Source organism: Pleurodeles waltl, chromosome 3_2 (genome assembly GCF_031143425.1).
Source record: "Pleurodeles waltl isolate 20211129_DDA chromosome 3_2, aPleWal1.hap1.20221129, whole genome shotgun sequence".
Taxonomy (NCBI): Eukaryota; Metazoa; Chordata; class Amphibia; order Caudata; family Salamandridae; genus Pleurodeles; species Pleurodeles waltl.
In genome coordinates, this window is record NC_090441.1 from 107,453,472 (window position 1) to 107,470,815 (window position 17,344).

The following is a 17,344-nucleotide window of genomic DNA, read 5'->3' on the forward strand; positions in this document are numbered from 1 at the left end:
TCGTCTTCAGCAGCTATGGGGAAAGATTCTTCCTTCTTTGGTCCAGAACGCAGGTGTAATTGCTGAAATGTAAAGAGTGTATCTCCCTGGTGATTTCCGAACTGCCGGTGACATTGGCACAAGTGCTTAATTTGTGCTTGTTGTTTCCGGTGCTGAGCACCGGCACTTATTTTTAAGGGCCGGGGCTTATTCTTCAGGCTCAAGTATTTGCTGCGAGCAAAAGACCCATATGGGAAAGACGGAGGAAGGGAAACACGAAAAAGCGACACAAAAGGAGAAAGCAGAAAGCTGCAAGAGTGAGCTGGAGCGGCAGGGAGTGATTTTATATGGATTAATGAGGCCCGAGATGGTTTACACTGCCTCAGTATTCTGTGCGCACATTTAATTGCAGCTGCCGCGAGTTTGACACGACAGCTTTGCGCATTGGCACCTTTTTATTTACAAATTAAGCACTGATTGGCACGCCCAGCACGACCTCTCTTCAGTTGGATTTGACATGGCAGTTGGGCGGGGAGACTGGGAAACTCTGGGCACTACACAGGTCTTCTCTGTACTCTCCCACCTTTTCTCTGCCCGCTTTTAGATTCTCCCTCACAAGCAAGAAGATTCCTGTACAGCAAGTCTTACTCATCTTCCCTCTACGCAGACAGGCAGTACCCAGGGTTTCTGGAAGACCAGTAGCTTCTTCCAGCAAGGCATATATAAAGCAGGTAGTCACCCCGCCCACCTTCAGGAGACTGGCTATCAGTGATACCAGTCCAGGAACAAGACAGCTCAGCCCAGGCAATGAAGTGGTAAAAACTTAAATAAAGTGGAGACGTTTGGAGCCCACTTTTGTGATTTTGGTCCATTTTCTGAGATTAGAAACTGGTTTGGCCTTGTTTATTTGCATTTTAATCTTTTCTCTGAAGAGCAGATAAGTTCTTTGTCCAATGTGATGGCTTCTCATAGCAGGCAGAGACAATGCTGGCCCTGAGCAGTAATACCCAAATATGAAGGCAGTAAGTTTGTAGCTCTGCACCTGGTCTCTCATCAGCCTTCCAGGAGGGGCAACTTTAGCTAGGTAAAGAAAAACGAAGAATACAGGGTATCTCCAGACGTTTCTCTTTCATATGCAAGCCATCTCTGCTGACTCATCTCTATGACCTCCACCATTAATCAATAGGCATTGCTCATGAAAGACTAATCGACAATCTGTTGCTAATATGGTTGTGGAGACTTTGGCTGTTTCACTGCCTCTATCTTGTGCCATGTCAAACTGTGGCAATCCAAGCTAGATCCACTTGTACCAGCATACATGCACACCTGCAAATGATCTGGAGTCCTGTTACCACACACAATGCATGCACACACACTCAACATTGAAACACGAATGTCAGCACAAAGTATGATAATGATACTTCAGTGGATCTTTTCTTGAGAAGACCTGGAGCCATAGTGCCGGTATTATTAAAGAGGTAAAGGCAGCCTGTTCCGATACTGATCGATAAAAACATGGCTGTCACCACCACTTACTTCACATGCCCGGGGACACAGACCGTAGCTGTGTGCCCATCCAGCGGTTCACTTTTCACACCCCTCCACGACCACAAAGCGAGGCTCTGGGCTTCAGTGTCATTTTCTGCCATATGCCCGCAGAGCACACACAGGCGTTTGTGTATGATGAGGCCAAAATAAAGTCTGGTTACCAGGTTTACTTGTGCTTGAGTTACACGGTGCAGGAGAATATGTCCTTTACCATACATGGGGCATTTCTGCACTAGCACAATAGCATAACAATCAGACCCTGATTTAGAGTGCAGCAGATGGGTTACTTCATCACAAATGTAACAGATGTTACAGCTATCCCAACAGACTTATCACAAGTGCCATGGGATACAAAACTTACGGTGGATGGGGTATCCCTCACGTTTGTGACAGAGTCACGTTTTCCCTGAGTCATGCATATACAGCATCATCACCCTCTGCACTGCCGATGACATAATTGGCATGCAAAACATTCTAAATTTGATGCTGTGAATTTTTTGTGACATTTGTGCAATACATCATTGCAAAATTTTGGATTATCTTGTGCGATATTCGTTAAACTGCCCCCAAATTGTAATAACTTACGTGGTTGCAATTACACACGGGACACTATAGATTCTATAGTATAGAACATCATAATATATAATTTTAATTTGATCTTGACTTCACACATTAACTCGTATGATTTCATTAAAAACATAGCATAATTATAGCAAATGACTTGTGAGCAGGAAATTCTTCAGGATCTTCAGAGACCATTTCTTGAATCTATATGGTTAGCTGAATGGCAGGCATGAGGCATTTGCGATGTACAATGCCATTACCCTACAGAAGGCCATAGAAACATGGGTTGCACTGAAAAGATTAGAAAGCAGAGGTCAATCCAATAATCAAATAAAACTCTGTATACTTGATTAAACTTCTTCAGATTCAAATTTTAAAAAAGAACGTTTAGTGATTGAATATATTACAGATTTTACTGTCATTCTAAAATAATATATAATAATGGATTTTATTACATTTTTATGTGAATGGTTTGAAGTAAATAGTCTCCGATACACAGAGGAAGGTTTCAGAACACATTTTCTGATGTTGCTGAACCTTCTTTCCATGTGAAGGGCTTTTGATTCATTAAGAAGCATTTGGAGAGAGAGTTTTATGTTACATTTTCAGTGATTTAGTCTAAGTATATTTTACACGGGAACGTCAAATATAGATTGAACGCACGTGCATTTTGGAGACCCTTGGGCCCATATTTATACTTTTTGACGCAAAACTGCGCTAACGCAGTTTTGCGCCAAAAAAATTAGCGCCGGCTAACGCCATTCTGAAGCGCCATGCGGGCGCCGTATTTATTGAATGGCGTTAGCCGGCGTTAGCCGGCGTTAGCCGACTGGCGCTGCCAGGTGTGCGTGAAAAAAAACGACGTACACCAGGCAGCGCCGGCCTGGGAAAAATGGCGTTTGGGAGTCCCAAAATGGGGCAAGTCAGGCTGAGGCAAAAAAATCGTCTTAACCCGATTTGCGCCATTTTTTTTGGGCGCCCAGACGCCATTAACATGACTCCTGTCTTAGCAAAGACAGGAGTCATGCCCCCTTGCTCAATGGCCATGCCCAGGTGACTTATGTCCCCTGGGCATGGTCATTGGGCATAGTGGCATGTAGGGGGGCACAAATCAGGCCCCCCTATGCCGCAAAAAGAAATTAAAAAAATACTTACCACAACTTACCTTTTCTTCCCTGGGATGGGTCCCTCCATCCTTGGGTGTCCTCCTGGGGTGGGCAAGGGTGGCAGGGGAACAGGGGAGGGCACCTCTGGGCTCATTTTGAGCCCACAGGTCCCTTAACGCCTGCCCTGACCCAGGCGTTAAAAAGAGGCGCAAATGCGGGTTTTTTTGCCCCGCCCACTCCCGGGCGTGATTTTTGCCCGGGAGTATAAATACCACGCACATGCCTGGGAGTCATTTTTTAAGACGGGAACGCCTACCTTGCATCTCATTAACGCAAGGAAGGTGTTCACGCCAAAAAATGACTCTAACTCCATGAACTTTGGCGCTAGACGCGTCTAACGCCAAAGTATAAATATGGAGTTAGTTTTGCGTCGAATTTGCTTCGAAAAAAACGACGCAAATTTGGCGCAAACGGAGTATAAATATGCCCCTTAGTTACATTTCTAACTCCAGCAAGTCTGTGTTTTTTTATCTATTTATTTGCGCATTTTGTGAAGCGCTCCATACAACTTTTAGCCGCTTCAAAGTGCTTCAGGCGGAGCTAATCGTAAAGCATGCAAAAAAAAAAATAGCAGTGGATTACCGTGGGCAGCATGTAACCAAAGTCCACTGAAATCCACTAGAGTGTGGGAGGTCAATATTGCCGAAGACCATATTATGGTCGATATTGATAATTAATGAGGACATAGAAAAGAAAAAAGTTCGTCCATGCTTAGTACGTTTTAAGCAGCATAACGCCATTCATAGGCATATGAATAGCCCCTGAGGTTAGCGGGTTCATTTTGTTGATGCAAAATGGGCCCAGGGGAAATACTGCCACAGCATGAAAGCAGGTTTTGGGACCGATTCTGAGTTGTCAAGGTAAGAATGGGACATAAAAGCCGGTTTTAGTTTCATCAGTCTATAAAACCACGCTTCCCCATTTCGAATTGTTTATCCATGCATATTCTTCCACATAGTCGCTGGTGAAATTTGTGCAGTGAAAAATCTAAAATTAGGTCCCAACGCTGTTATTGCTCAATTTTATTTACACTGTGAGCATTAGCTTGAAAATGTGATCTTACTTTAAGTGTCTGGTGTCTGAGGATCTTCAGAGCAGTCAACAAGACCATGACTGCAATGCCATGCAAGTGAAACATGCATTGGCAAAGTGCATCAATCGTGCATTGGCTGCAAGCATTTTGGCTTTGTCAATGTTTGTTTTGTCATGGTTTTTGCAAATCTTTTTTGTTGTGGGAGCTTCTGGGTCCTTGTCAATCTAAGTAAAATATACAAGCTAAAAGCAACAAACAAAATGTGGTCTTCAAAAACACATATTGCATTACTGTCGAAATTGAGGGGCACTACCTTGTGTGTGTATCTGCCATTGTGAAAGTGCAGAATGCCATCATTCACAGTAAAATTAACTATTGGCTGAAATGGTCTGACTCATTGCCTCATGCTATATGAGACAATAACAGACCCAGATGCGGGTCTCATTCTCACTGTGCCACTGAAACCATGTTACACCTGACTGGTGAGACCTAATCAGAACCAAACAGGTCTTGGGTTGTTTGTGTTCCGGTTCAGGGAGGTCCTTGCTTGGGCAGTTCAGGCTGGACTGTTACTATTGGAGTAGGCAAGATGGATATGCATGTGTCTGTGTCCACACTGTGGCAGGGTGGGCAAAAAAATGGGAGGTTGGAATTACACCACGAGTGAATGCAGTTGGGTAGGCTTATTGCAAGCATTCCTTCCATCATCTTCTGTGTGTGTTCGATACTACAAGGGGCAACTGCCACAGCAAATTATGCCTGGAAAGTGTGTCTCCCACTCCAAGATTATGAAGCATTAATTGCATACTTGAATAATCACTATGCTTAACTTACACTATTGTGCACCATCCCATGAATGCAAAGCAGTAGGAGTACACTACAGAAGAAGCATTGTTTAACTTCATGCCTTATTTCCTATTTTCTACAAATGCCACTACAATCTTGCTCCTTTCGTGGCCCTGAAGCTTCACTACACTTAGAGGTACAAATTCTAAGAGATAATTCTAAGTTGCACATCCGGGATTCCTAGAATTGCCTACAAAAACCTGCGACATTTCAAAACATTTTGGTTGGAAAATTGTGACATATTGCGTAAAATTTGGGCTCATGTTTTTTCAAAATCACCTTGGTGGGGGCTGAGAGTCTCCACCCAAACTGCATCCATTTTTATTCACCACTCAGTCACACGAATGCAATCATGCAAAGAAGAACAGCTGATGTATAAAAAAAAAAACTGACTGTCAATGTAAATTTCTTCAGTGGATGGAGAGGAGAAACGTGTGTGGAACACGAAGTAGAAAAAAAGCTGGAGCGTGAAAGCCGAAAAGCAATTAGTCTCAGCTAATAAGTCATTTTTCTAGCACAGAAAAATACACAGCAGAATCATTACAAGTACAGCAATGATATAAGAAAACAAACTTAGGCGACAGCTAGATAGAAATTACCTTTTCAAGTAAGATCCAAAATTGTATTAAAAGTCGCCGACTGGCCTCTTTGAAATGGGGCATACTAGAAGATGTCTTTTAGAGAGACAGAAAGTGAAAAAATGCATAATTGTGCATTTCGCATGAGTTGATCAGCGTGACTGAACTAAAGTGACTGGTAAGTGGCATATAGGATGAGATTATTATTATGGGTTTTGTTTAATGTACTGTTCACTTGCCTCAACAGTGTGCAGTTGACTGCAAGTACTGTTATATTGCAAAATATCAAATACATGGCCGGATTGCATAAACTGTAAAAGTAAAGACGTTATTATCCTCTAAACTGTTGGGATCGCCTCAGTCGCACTGATATTTTTTTAGCAATTTCTGCTCAATATTTTTTATAGATGATGGGACAGACTAAGGGGGTCATTCCGACCCCGGTGGGCGGCGAGCGCCGCCCGCCGGGCAGAAACCGCCGAAACACCGCACCGCGGTCAAATGACCGCGTCGGTGATCACAACTTTCCCGCTGGGCCGGCGGGCGATCTCAAGCAGATCACCCGCCGGCCCAGCGGGAAAGCCCCAGCAAAGATGAAGCCGGCTCCGAATGGAGCCGGCGGCTTTGCTGGGGTGCGACGGGTGCAGTGGCACCCGTCGCGATTCTCAGTGTCTGCTTTGCAGACACTGAAAATCTTAATGGGGCCCTGTTAGGGGGCCCCTGCAGTGCCCATGCCAGTGGCACGGGCACTGCAGTGGCCCCCAGGGGCCCCACAACACCCGTTCCCGCCAGCCTCTTCCGCCAGGGAGGGGTCGGAATCCCCATGGCGGCGCTGCATGCAGCGCCACCATGGAGGATTCCCTGGGGCAGGAGAAAACCGGCGGGAAACCGCCGGTTCTCCTTTTCTGACCGCGGCTTTACCGCCGCGGTCAGAATTGCCCCGGAAGCACCGCCAGCCTGTTGGCGGTGCTTCCTCTGCCCTCTGCCCTGGCGGTTACAAACCGCCAGGGTCAGAATGAGGGCCTAAGCACTGTAAAACTTTGCACTAGCCAACTGTCTTGCTTTGCAATTGTTGCTCCACAGCCATAACAAAACTATGCACTGAAAATCCAAGTAACTCAACTTTGTTAAGCCCTCATTCCGAACGAATTGGTAAACATGCCGGATGATCACCACCCTTGGAGTTACAGATATTGGGTATGAATAACTCCAGAACAAATCTGGCCCCTGACAAGTTGAACTCTGAAGGTCCACTGAGAATTGAGGGAATTGCTGGAGAATCTGTAATTTTGGTTTTGATTCCTCCAGGTATTTCCACTTGGAGATTTTATCAGCCAAAATCTCTTGGTCAAAGTGGTCTGAGGTGTTCTAGCAGATCTCATAATTCAGATTGGGTTATGACGGCTGTTTTTTATGTAATGTATGATCCTTATGCAGTGCATACTTTAAACTGAGTCACCTCCAGGTGTATGAGTGAGTTCAGATTGTGTGTGGGTGTTTGTGTGTGATGCAAGAATAAAAGTTCTGACGCTGAGGCACAAGTCAGTGGGGATGTCTCACTATGTCTGTCAGTGGGGCATAAAACTGTGAAGACTACATACACATCCAATCCTTGACTTCTCTGCAGTTCCCCCACAGTGATGTGCCAATAATGGGAAAGTGAGAGATATACAGATGGAGAATTTCAGAAAGATGTGGGGATAAACAATTGAGGAATATGTGTGAAGAGGAGATGGGGATTGCTGTGAGTGAGATGTTCCAAAGGCCACTATCCCTTCCAAAGACCTTGGAAAAGTTTAATTCATTGTCTTTCATTTTCTAAATTTAATTGAAACATTTCCAATTTTCAATCCTAATTATTCACAATAAAATCATTGTTATTATTTGATACTGCTAAAAAGGACTGTCAAAGCCAATTGATCTGGAGTGCTTAAGGTGTATGTGATGGTTGTTGTATGATGTCATGATACAATAACAGAAAACTCACACAGAAACCCAGGTATTGGTTAGAAAGCACACTATGTGGAGAATTATAGTCTGTATGGATCAATTACACCCTTAAATAAATATGCCACACCTCTTGAAAAGTATTAATTTAACAATTCTCCTTTTAGAGACCCCCAACATTTTATTCCACTTAAAACACTGTCCAAAGTAATATTTTAACATGCAGTTATGAAGCAGAAGGGATGAACGTTTTAATTTTTATGGTGTGCTAAACAAGAAGATAAATCATGCTTTGTGGGAGAGGGATGGTATCCCCAAAGTATAATTACAGTGGCTAGTGAAGTTTTAAAGTGGCCAGAGAGCGGTAACAGTGTTTCTGCTTGCCAGCCCAGCGGGGAACAGGGCCTTAACAACTGCAATGTGGCAGTGCACCAGCTGCAGCAGTACCCATCGCACATTCCCCTGCCTGTGCAGGGGCCCCCAGGGGCCTCCTGAGTCCCTCATTCTTGCAGCCTTTCCGTGTCAGTGTTTACCGCCATGGACAGGCTGGAGGATGGGGACTTGTAACCCCCGGGCAGCGCTGCTTGCAGCGCTGCCCTGGTGGATTACAACTGTTGGGACCGCAAGACTGCGGCCTGGAGGCAGCCAGGCAGTGTCGGCGGCTGGAACGTGGCAGCTCCGCCATGGTCATAATGTGGCAGTCAGGCTGCCATGACCGCAGCGGTCCGACCACCACCATGACCCCCATAGTGTCTGACAGAAGCATAAGTCCATGTGGGATCGTGGATGCATGTGGTGTAATGTACAAGTTCACCACTCCCTATCACCCTCAATTCAATGGACTAGATGAGAGATTCAACAAGACCTTGAAGGGCATGATTACAAGCCTACCTGAGGCCATGAGGCGTAAGTGGGACATCCTTTTGCTATGCCTTCTCTTTGCTTACAGAGAGGAGACCCATAAAGGGCTAGGGTCAGTCCCTTGGGCCTTCTCTATGGCTACCTTGTTATAGGACCTCTAAGCATTGTCACTCTGACCTACAGTGGTACAGTTGTGAGGTCTTCTTGGGCCCACTTTGGATTTCCATTTTAGTTTAGTTGTATATTTTACATTTTACGAGTTTCAGGCTGACATCACTTTTAATAATGACATTTTACACACTTTATACTTGCACAATATTATTCTGAGAGCACGTTGTACAAGCTTGTTTTTAGTAAGCCTTTATCGTCATGTAATCTGTAAACTTTGTTTAAGGCTAGGAACTTAGAACAAGATATCCTAGCACTTGTTTTGTTTGTTGGTGACAACTCCTGAAACCTAGTTGTTAGAAATGGGGTCTTTGGTTGACAGTCAGGTTACCCCCCCTGTTCAAGCAAGGACCCTCACTCTAGTCAGGGTAAAAGAGAAGCCCCCTCAGCAAACCCCTGCTTATACCCCTTGGTAGCTTGGCAGAGCAGTAGGCTTAATTTCAGAGTGCTAGGTGTGAAGTATTTGTACCAACATACACAGTAACTTAATGAAAACACTACAAAATGACACAACACCAGTTTAGAAAAATAAGAAATATTTATATAAACAAAACAAGACCAAAATGACAAAAATCCGACATACACAAGTCAAGTTATACATTTTTAAAGATTAAACTCAAAAATAGTGCTTAGAAACACAAAATGTTTCGATGAGGTGTTAACACGGTGTCGTGACGGAGTCGTTCCCAACTAGCTGACACCAGCGGCGCCGGACACGGAGTCGCGTAGACCCCCAAGTACAGTACCTTTGGTGAAGAGTGAAAACAAGTCAATGCGCGAAGTCGGGGATTGCGGCGTCTGTGCGAAACATTGAATCTGTGCACTTCGAGCAGCGTCGGTCACGATGTGGTGCGGCGACTTCACGGCGTGGTGGACTTCAGCGGGGCTACAGCGGCGTTGGGCCTGTGAAGATCGTCGCGTTCCAGCGAAGGTCACGGCATCGGGTGCATGCAGCGTCACCAGATTCAGCTGCAGCGGCGGTCCGAAGTCGTCCGAAGTCAATTTCCTTGGATTTCCACCAGCTTTTCTTTCAAGGGCCCAGGGACTGGATAGGGCACCACTTGTCAGAGCAGGAGTCTCTCCAGAGACTCCAGGTGCTGGCAGAGGGAAGTCTTTGCTGTCCCTGAGATTTCAAACAACAGGAGGCAAGCTCTAAATCAAGCCCTTGGAGATCTCTTCACAAGATGGAAGGCACACAAAGTCCAGTCTTTGCCCTCTTACTCTGGCAGAAGCAGCAACTGCAATAGCTCCACAAAGCACAGTCACAGGCAGTGCAGCACTTCTCCTCAGCTCTTCAGCTCTTCTCCAGGCAGAGGTTCCTCTTGTTTCCAGAAGTGTTCTAAAGTCTGTGGTTTTGGGTGCCCTTCTTATACCTAATTTCTCCTTTGAAGTAGGCCTACTTCAAAGTAAAGTCTCTTTTGAATGTGAAATCCTGCACTTTCAGGTGTAAGTGACCACTCCTTCCCTCCCTCCTAGCACAGATGGCTCATCAGGAAATGCAGACTACACCCCACCTCCTTTTGTGTCACTGTCTAGTGTGAGGTGCAACCAGCCCAACTGTCAAACTGACCCAGACAGGGAATCGACAAACAGGCAGAGTCACAGAAATGGTATAAGCAAGAAAATGCTCACTTTCTAAAAGTGGCATTTTCAAACGCACAATCTTAAAATCAACTTTACTAAAATATGTATTTTTAAATTGTGAGCTCAGAGACCCCAAACTCCACATGTACATCCACTCCCAAAGGGAATCTACACTTTAATCAGATTTAAAGGTAGCCCCCATGTTAAACTATGAGAGGGACAGGCCTTGCAACAGTGAAAAACGAATTTAGCAATATCTCACTGTCAGGACATTTAAAACACCCTGCCCTTGGGGCTACCTAGGGCCTACCTTAGGGGTGCCTTACATGTAAGAAAAGGGAAGGTTTAGGCCTGGCAAGTGGGTACACTTGCCAAGTCGAATTTACAGTTAAAATTGCACACACAGACACTGCAAAGGCAGGTCTGAGACATGATTACAGAGCTACTTATGTGGGTGGCACAACCAGTGCTAAGATTAATGAAGAGGTGACTTCCCACAAAGGATTTTATCAGGTCATAGGCACAATGCTTCAAAAAGTTGTTTTATTTCGTTGTAGAGAGGAAATCAGTTCCAAAGGTTTTTAGTCCAATTAAATAAAGACGAACTTGAAATTAAAGTATATTTCATTGATCAGCAGAATCAATAGTCCAAACAGATAGTCCCAAAGTTGGATGACAGGTCAGTTAAAGGTATACGATGGTGTAACAGCCAACACGTGTTTCGCCCCTTTGGCGAGTAAGCGGGGGCTTTCTCAAGGCCAATTCAGAACATTATGCAAAAACTTCAGACATTGAATTGTCACAAATGTAGGTAGAAATCTTGTTGGATTCGCTGCGATTTACCGCGGGATGCGCCGGTGATTTAGCGGCATATTTTCTATCCTTCTAACATCCAACAAGATTTCTACCTACATTTGTGACAATTCAATGTCTGAAGTTTTTGCATAATGTTCTGAATTGGCCTTGAGAAAGCCCCCGCTTACTCGCCAAAGGGGCGAAACACGTGTTGGCTGTTACACCATCGTATACCTTTAACTGACCTGTCATCCAACTTTGGGACTATCTGTTTGGACTATTGATTCTGCTGATCAATGAAATATACTTTAATTTCAAGTTCGTCTTTATTTAATTGGACTAAAAACCTTTGGAACTGATTTCCTGTCTACAACGAAATAAAACAACTTTTTGAAGCATTGTGCCTATGACCTGATAAAATCCTTTGTGGGAAGTCACCTCTTCATTAATCTGACTGTAATTATTGGGAGGCTTAGGGTCCAGGTCCCCCGGTTTGATTTTCCCACATCTTGCTTAATAAATCTATCAATTTAATCTATAAAAATAGGCATTCCAAGGAAGTCGATAGGCTGGACTCTTCTTTTCTTTGCTGGCACAACCAGTGCTGCATGCCCACTAGTAGCATTTGATTTACAGGCCCTGGCACCTCTAGTGCACTTTACTAGGGACTGACTAGTAAATCAAATATGCCAATCATGGATAAACCAATTACATACAATTTACACAGAGAGCATATGCACTTTAGCACTGGTTAGCAGTGGTAAAGTGCTCAGAGTTAAAAAGCCAACAGCAACAGGTCAGAAAAAATAGGAGGCAGGAGGCAAAAAGATTGGGGATGACCCTGCATAAGCAAAAAAGTCCAACACTAGTCATCTCATTACATTAGAGCTGTGCCTCTAATACGGTGTGGTTTTGATTATATACACAGTGCACTGTCCTACAGAGGAGCACTCCGTCCGTGATTGGCCTGGAACAGATCCTGTGTTTGATATACAGCTCTGCTGAAACTGACTCTTCATCTTGCAGAGGAGGATTGCCATCTTCATCTTAGACTGGTTATCTGTCTTATGGGGGCTGAGGCTATTCTTCAAGATTGGGCAGAGGGTACACCCGCTATGCTCTCAGAGTGTAGGTAGTGATAGGTAGGAATATATAGTTTGCCATGTTTGGACTGTTTATTCTGTTTATCCTGTTAGTAATGCTGGTTACAATTCATTCTCTCTATGTAAGAATATGCTTGTTACAATAAATGTTTGAAAACCTTTATTTCGTCTTTCTTCTATTTACTCTGGGTATGTATAAGTAAAGAATGAAAGGGCAAGATCTGTTTCCACAACTTCCTTGGGAGTCAGATTTGTCATGTTCGAGGTTGCTGAAATGATCTGTTACCCTAGGAAGGTTATGGGTTCAAGTGAGGCACTGTGAACTAGCTAAGAATTGGGCTAACATTTACTGATGGTGTAGACGGACTCAGGGGCATATTTATACATTTTGATGCAAAACTACACCAAAGCAGTCTCGCATCAAAAAGGTTAGCGCCAGCTTGCGCCATTCCTGAGCGCCAGCCGGGCATCATATTTATGGAATTGCGCAAGCCGGTGCAAAGGGTGGGCTAGCTTAAAAAAAAATTATGTTAGCCGGGTGGGGGTGGCCCTATGGGAGAAGGGGGGTTTGGACCAAAAAATGACGTTAGGCTGGATGGAGGCAAAAAAAAATGCCTCTATCCAGTCTAGCATCATTGTCTGATGCAAAATCCATCCATGCCACATGACTCCTGTTTTAGAGAAGACAGGAGTCATGCTCACCACCCCAATGGCCAGCACAGTGGATCAGTGTCCCCTGGGCATGGCCCTTGCACCCTGTGCCATGCAGGTGGCCCCAAGTTGGGCCCCTGATGGCACTTTAATTTAAAAAAAAGAAATACTTACCTATACTTACCCTTAGCTGGGATGGGGTCCCCCATCCTCTGGTGTCCGTCTGGTGTGGGTTTTTGTGTTCTTGGGGCTTGAGGAGGGCACCTGTGGACCCATTCCATGGTGTTTAACCATGGAAATGAGTCCACAGGTCCCCTAACGCCTGGTCTGACCAAGGTGGTAAATAATGGTGGAAAGCAAGCTTTGCACCATTAGTTAGCCCCTCCTCCCAACCGTGCATCATTTTAGCACAGGAGATAAATATGGGACTATGGGGTTAGCACCATTTTTTAGATGGGAATGCCTACCTTGCATGGCATTGACGCAAGGTAGGTTCACGCATCTAAAAAATGGTGCAAACTCCAATATTTTGATGTTAGACGTGTCTAATGTCAACATATAAATATGGAGTTCGTTTTGCGCCGAATTTGCTATAAAAAAAATTACGCAAATTTGGTGCAACTGAAGTTTAAATATGTCCCTCAGTCCCTACTTCTTGAAGTTCTGTCATCCTAATATACATTCATACTTTATTTGTGGAAACCATATAACAGTGCCATCCTAAATGACAGGTGGCTTTCCTTGACACCTTATGGAAATATGTGGTGATATGGTTCCTCTGCAATAAGAGTGGACTTTCACTGCCATGTATTGGCCCTCCTATCACTGTGATGTACCTCCTTGAAATATCGAGGCCAAATTTGTCATTATGACAGTCTTTTTAAGAGATGGCCTTCCTTGATACATTAGGGGCATTCAAGATATTGTGGTAGCTCTGAATCTAGGTGCCCTTTCTTGGCATATTGTGCCCAGTTTCAGTATCATTGTGGTCCTGACATAAGATTGTTTTACTTGGCATATTGTAGACACTCTAGACATCTTAATAATCGAAGCATAAAGTGAACTTCTTTGGCATTAATTGAGGAGTATAGTAATTATGGTTGCTTTGGCTTAAGATGTCTTTCTGTGGCAAATTCTGAACACTGTAGGCATCATGGTGGTCAATATTTAAGGTAGAGGTCCACAGCCTATTGTTCTTAATGTAGGCATTTTTGTGGTCTCAGAAGAAAGATTGCCTTCTTGCCTTAGTGAGGGCATTTTATTCCTACACAAAACGTGATCCATGGCACATGGTTGCTTCTGATCAGAATACAAGAATAAAATGAAAGCACTTAACATTTGACAGATGCCTTTAAGATATCATGGCCGACACTGATATGTGATTGTCATTTGTATTTGTATTTGTAAAGCGCATTAAAGTGAAAGGCGTCAAAGCGGTGAGAAGGTATGCAGGAAGCAGAGGAGAAGCAGGGTACTGACCGGAAGTCCATTATGTTGCTGAAACTGCCAAGTTTTAACCACCCTGCAAAGCATTATATACTAGTCCGCCCCTCTAATGGCATTCCGCAACTTTTTCCAGAGCCTAGCCGCCACCACTGTGAAGGCTTTTTCCCCACATCTAGCCTTCCAAAACATTGGTACATTTGCCTTCTTCTGACCAGCAGATCTCAGTGACCTTCTTGGAGCGTACCAGGGGAAGGCAGACGTAGGGTACTTAGGGTCCAGCTGATGGAGAGCCTTAAACACCAAGCATAAGGCCTTGAAGTTAACTGCTTCCTTATTTGGAGCCAGTGCAGGGTCCTCAAGCCCTCCTTCACTGATCGGCTCTTAGATAGCCCTAGGACTAGACGAGTTGCTGTGTTTTGGTTGCGTTGAAGTTTATTGAGGGAGTGCTGCATTCAATTTAGGTACAACGCATTGCAGCAGTCCAGGCGAGAGGTGATCAATGCCAGTACTACCGGTAACCTAACCTCCCCTGGTAAAAATGGAAATCTCCACATCTTGATCAGTCAAAAAGAAGAGCTCACTGTCTTGTTGACCTGGCGCTCAAAGATGAGAGCATTATCAAAGACAATCCACAGATTCTTTACCTTCTTCACTGGTACTGGCAACAGTCCACATGCCTCAGGCCACCAGCTGCTATTCCAGATGGAGTCGTTAACGCTGAAAATCAAGATTTCATTTTTTCCTCCATTCATTTTGAGTATGCTACACAAATCCTGTGAATGTGGGTCAGACAGGGCATGTAAATATTTGATGAAAATAATAAGCAGGGTTTTTAAAATAAACTTCAGAATTTACAAAACAGAAATCTGATATTTGAGGAATGCAACCATGTGTATTTTCAGGAAATGTCATATAAATCACAGAGAACACGCTAATTGCTTATGTTAAGCCATTTGGATATTGCTGTGATAATTTATGCTGAAATGAGCTGCTTCTATTGCCAGGGTTATTTCTGTGGTGTGAAAAGGCACTTTCTGCAATTGAATCATGTAATCATCATCTATCTTACCGGTACTTTTATGACATTATCATCCCTACTTCTCTTGGAGGCCAGAGCCTTAAAAATTAGTGTAATCTTACAGTTATGTCTACTCTGAACCTTGTCAGTCTTTCTAACCTGAATAATGGACTTTGAGGTATATTTACTAAATTCCCAGGCAACTCAGTGTTGTGTGAGAGGGAGAAAATAGGGAAGTGCTATATCTGCAAAGATATGACCCTGTCCCGCTCTCTCATCAGAAGGATGCTGCCCAGAGCCATGTATAATCCAGCGGCAGCTGCCACAAATATCAAGGGTAGGGGTGAGGGTGTGGACGGGAGGAGAACACAAAATAAAATAAAATGTATAAAATGTCAACATTTCTGCTGCTGCCTCCATCTCCAGCTGCGTCGATCCACGCTCCTTTCCTGTTCTTGTGTCCAGGCATTCACTGGACACCAAAACAGACTCCCCAGCATTCCTGCCACTGCTTTCATGCTAAAGATAGGATGAACGCAGCACCAGCATTGGTCGGAGTGGCTCAGACTGCCACTTAGACACAACCTTGGGGCCTGTGCAGTTTCTCCGGCCTGGCTGTGTAGCACAGCTGGGCTTGAGAAACCTAAGTGTGCTTGTGTGTTTGGCCGGCCCCAGACAGCCGGCCAATCACACATGCACACAATGCACTCTCTCCTCATCCCCCCTCCCACCTCCGAATGCTCAGCCCCGCCTCTCCCTGCACTGCTGACTGAGCCAGCAGCAGAAAAATAACATTATATTTAAATATTGTTTTATTTTTCTGCTGCTGGCTCTTAACCAGTGGGGCGATGCCTCTCCGCCATTGCAGTGAAGCCATTCCTGATATACACGTTTGCTCCATATCTCAAAGGTGCCTGAGCGAGTATAACATAGGTTTGGTAGTGGCATGGTACCCATCCAGTACATAACATGATGCTTAGGCTACCTTTTAAATATTCCTACTTTGTATGTGTGCTGTTTAGTATAGCACAATATCAAAGTCAGAAAAGAAAGGAGAAATAAAAGCATTTCTCCTCATTAGCAAATATTACAAAAAGGCGTTATTTTTTTATATAAGACCCTCTCTACTTTTTAGTAGATAGTGTTTTGTATCAAAAACCGTGAGTGCTTGCATGGTAATGTCATGCCCTCCTTTGCATTACTTTAAGGAGAATTTCCAATGAAAAGCAAATTGGAATGTAAATTGGAAAAAAAAAACATTTTCTGCAGAAAATGTTAGTAAATATTCCCTGATGTGTTTCAGCCAGTGAGATCTCACTTATGCTATTGACTAACTGAGATCATAAGACCGGCTTTGCTTTACTATGTAAGTCCCACCAATGATGTTGATGTCTAAACTTTAAAGGGGGTACCAATGACAGGAAGTGGGATCAAGGGAACCTTCAGCTTTTTCCCTGACTTCCCACTAGCCTGGCAGGTAAGACCTGCAGAATGTATCTGAGGCTGTCTTCATTCAGAGCCAATAGAAGTGAGTGACAAGCCTGGCAAAGGTTTTGTCTTGCCCTAAATGTCCTGCCAGGGGTATGTCGTGAGCCAAACCCAGTAGGCAGGCCCGTTAACACTGGGGGACCACCAGCACACCAGCTGTCCCTGTACCCGGAGCCCTAGGATCACTATATAGGAGATCATTCTCCCAGTAGATCAGGTGATCCCAAGAGGCTTCACCTGCTGCATAGGTGGAAGCCTCTCGCCTCAAGCCCTCAAGAGTAGGACACTCTTTCTGCACTTTGCAGAATTCCTCCCTGGTGGGCCAACCCTCAACTTGCCAACCATCAAGCTCAGGCAGGTCACCTAGGGTGGCAATGTCTTCCCCGGTTGGCTCAGTGGCTTCCTCCTTAGGGACCACATCAACCTCCACAGCGGGAACTTCGGGGGCTGGTTTCTCTGTTCCCTCCCCCCTCCTTAGCAGCTGTCTGGGCCATTTTTCTAGACTTCAGATACCCTTGACTCCGCTCACGGGCAGCCATGGTCCTTGGGGTCATACAGACCCACTCAGG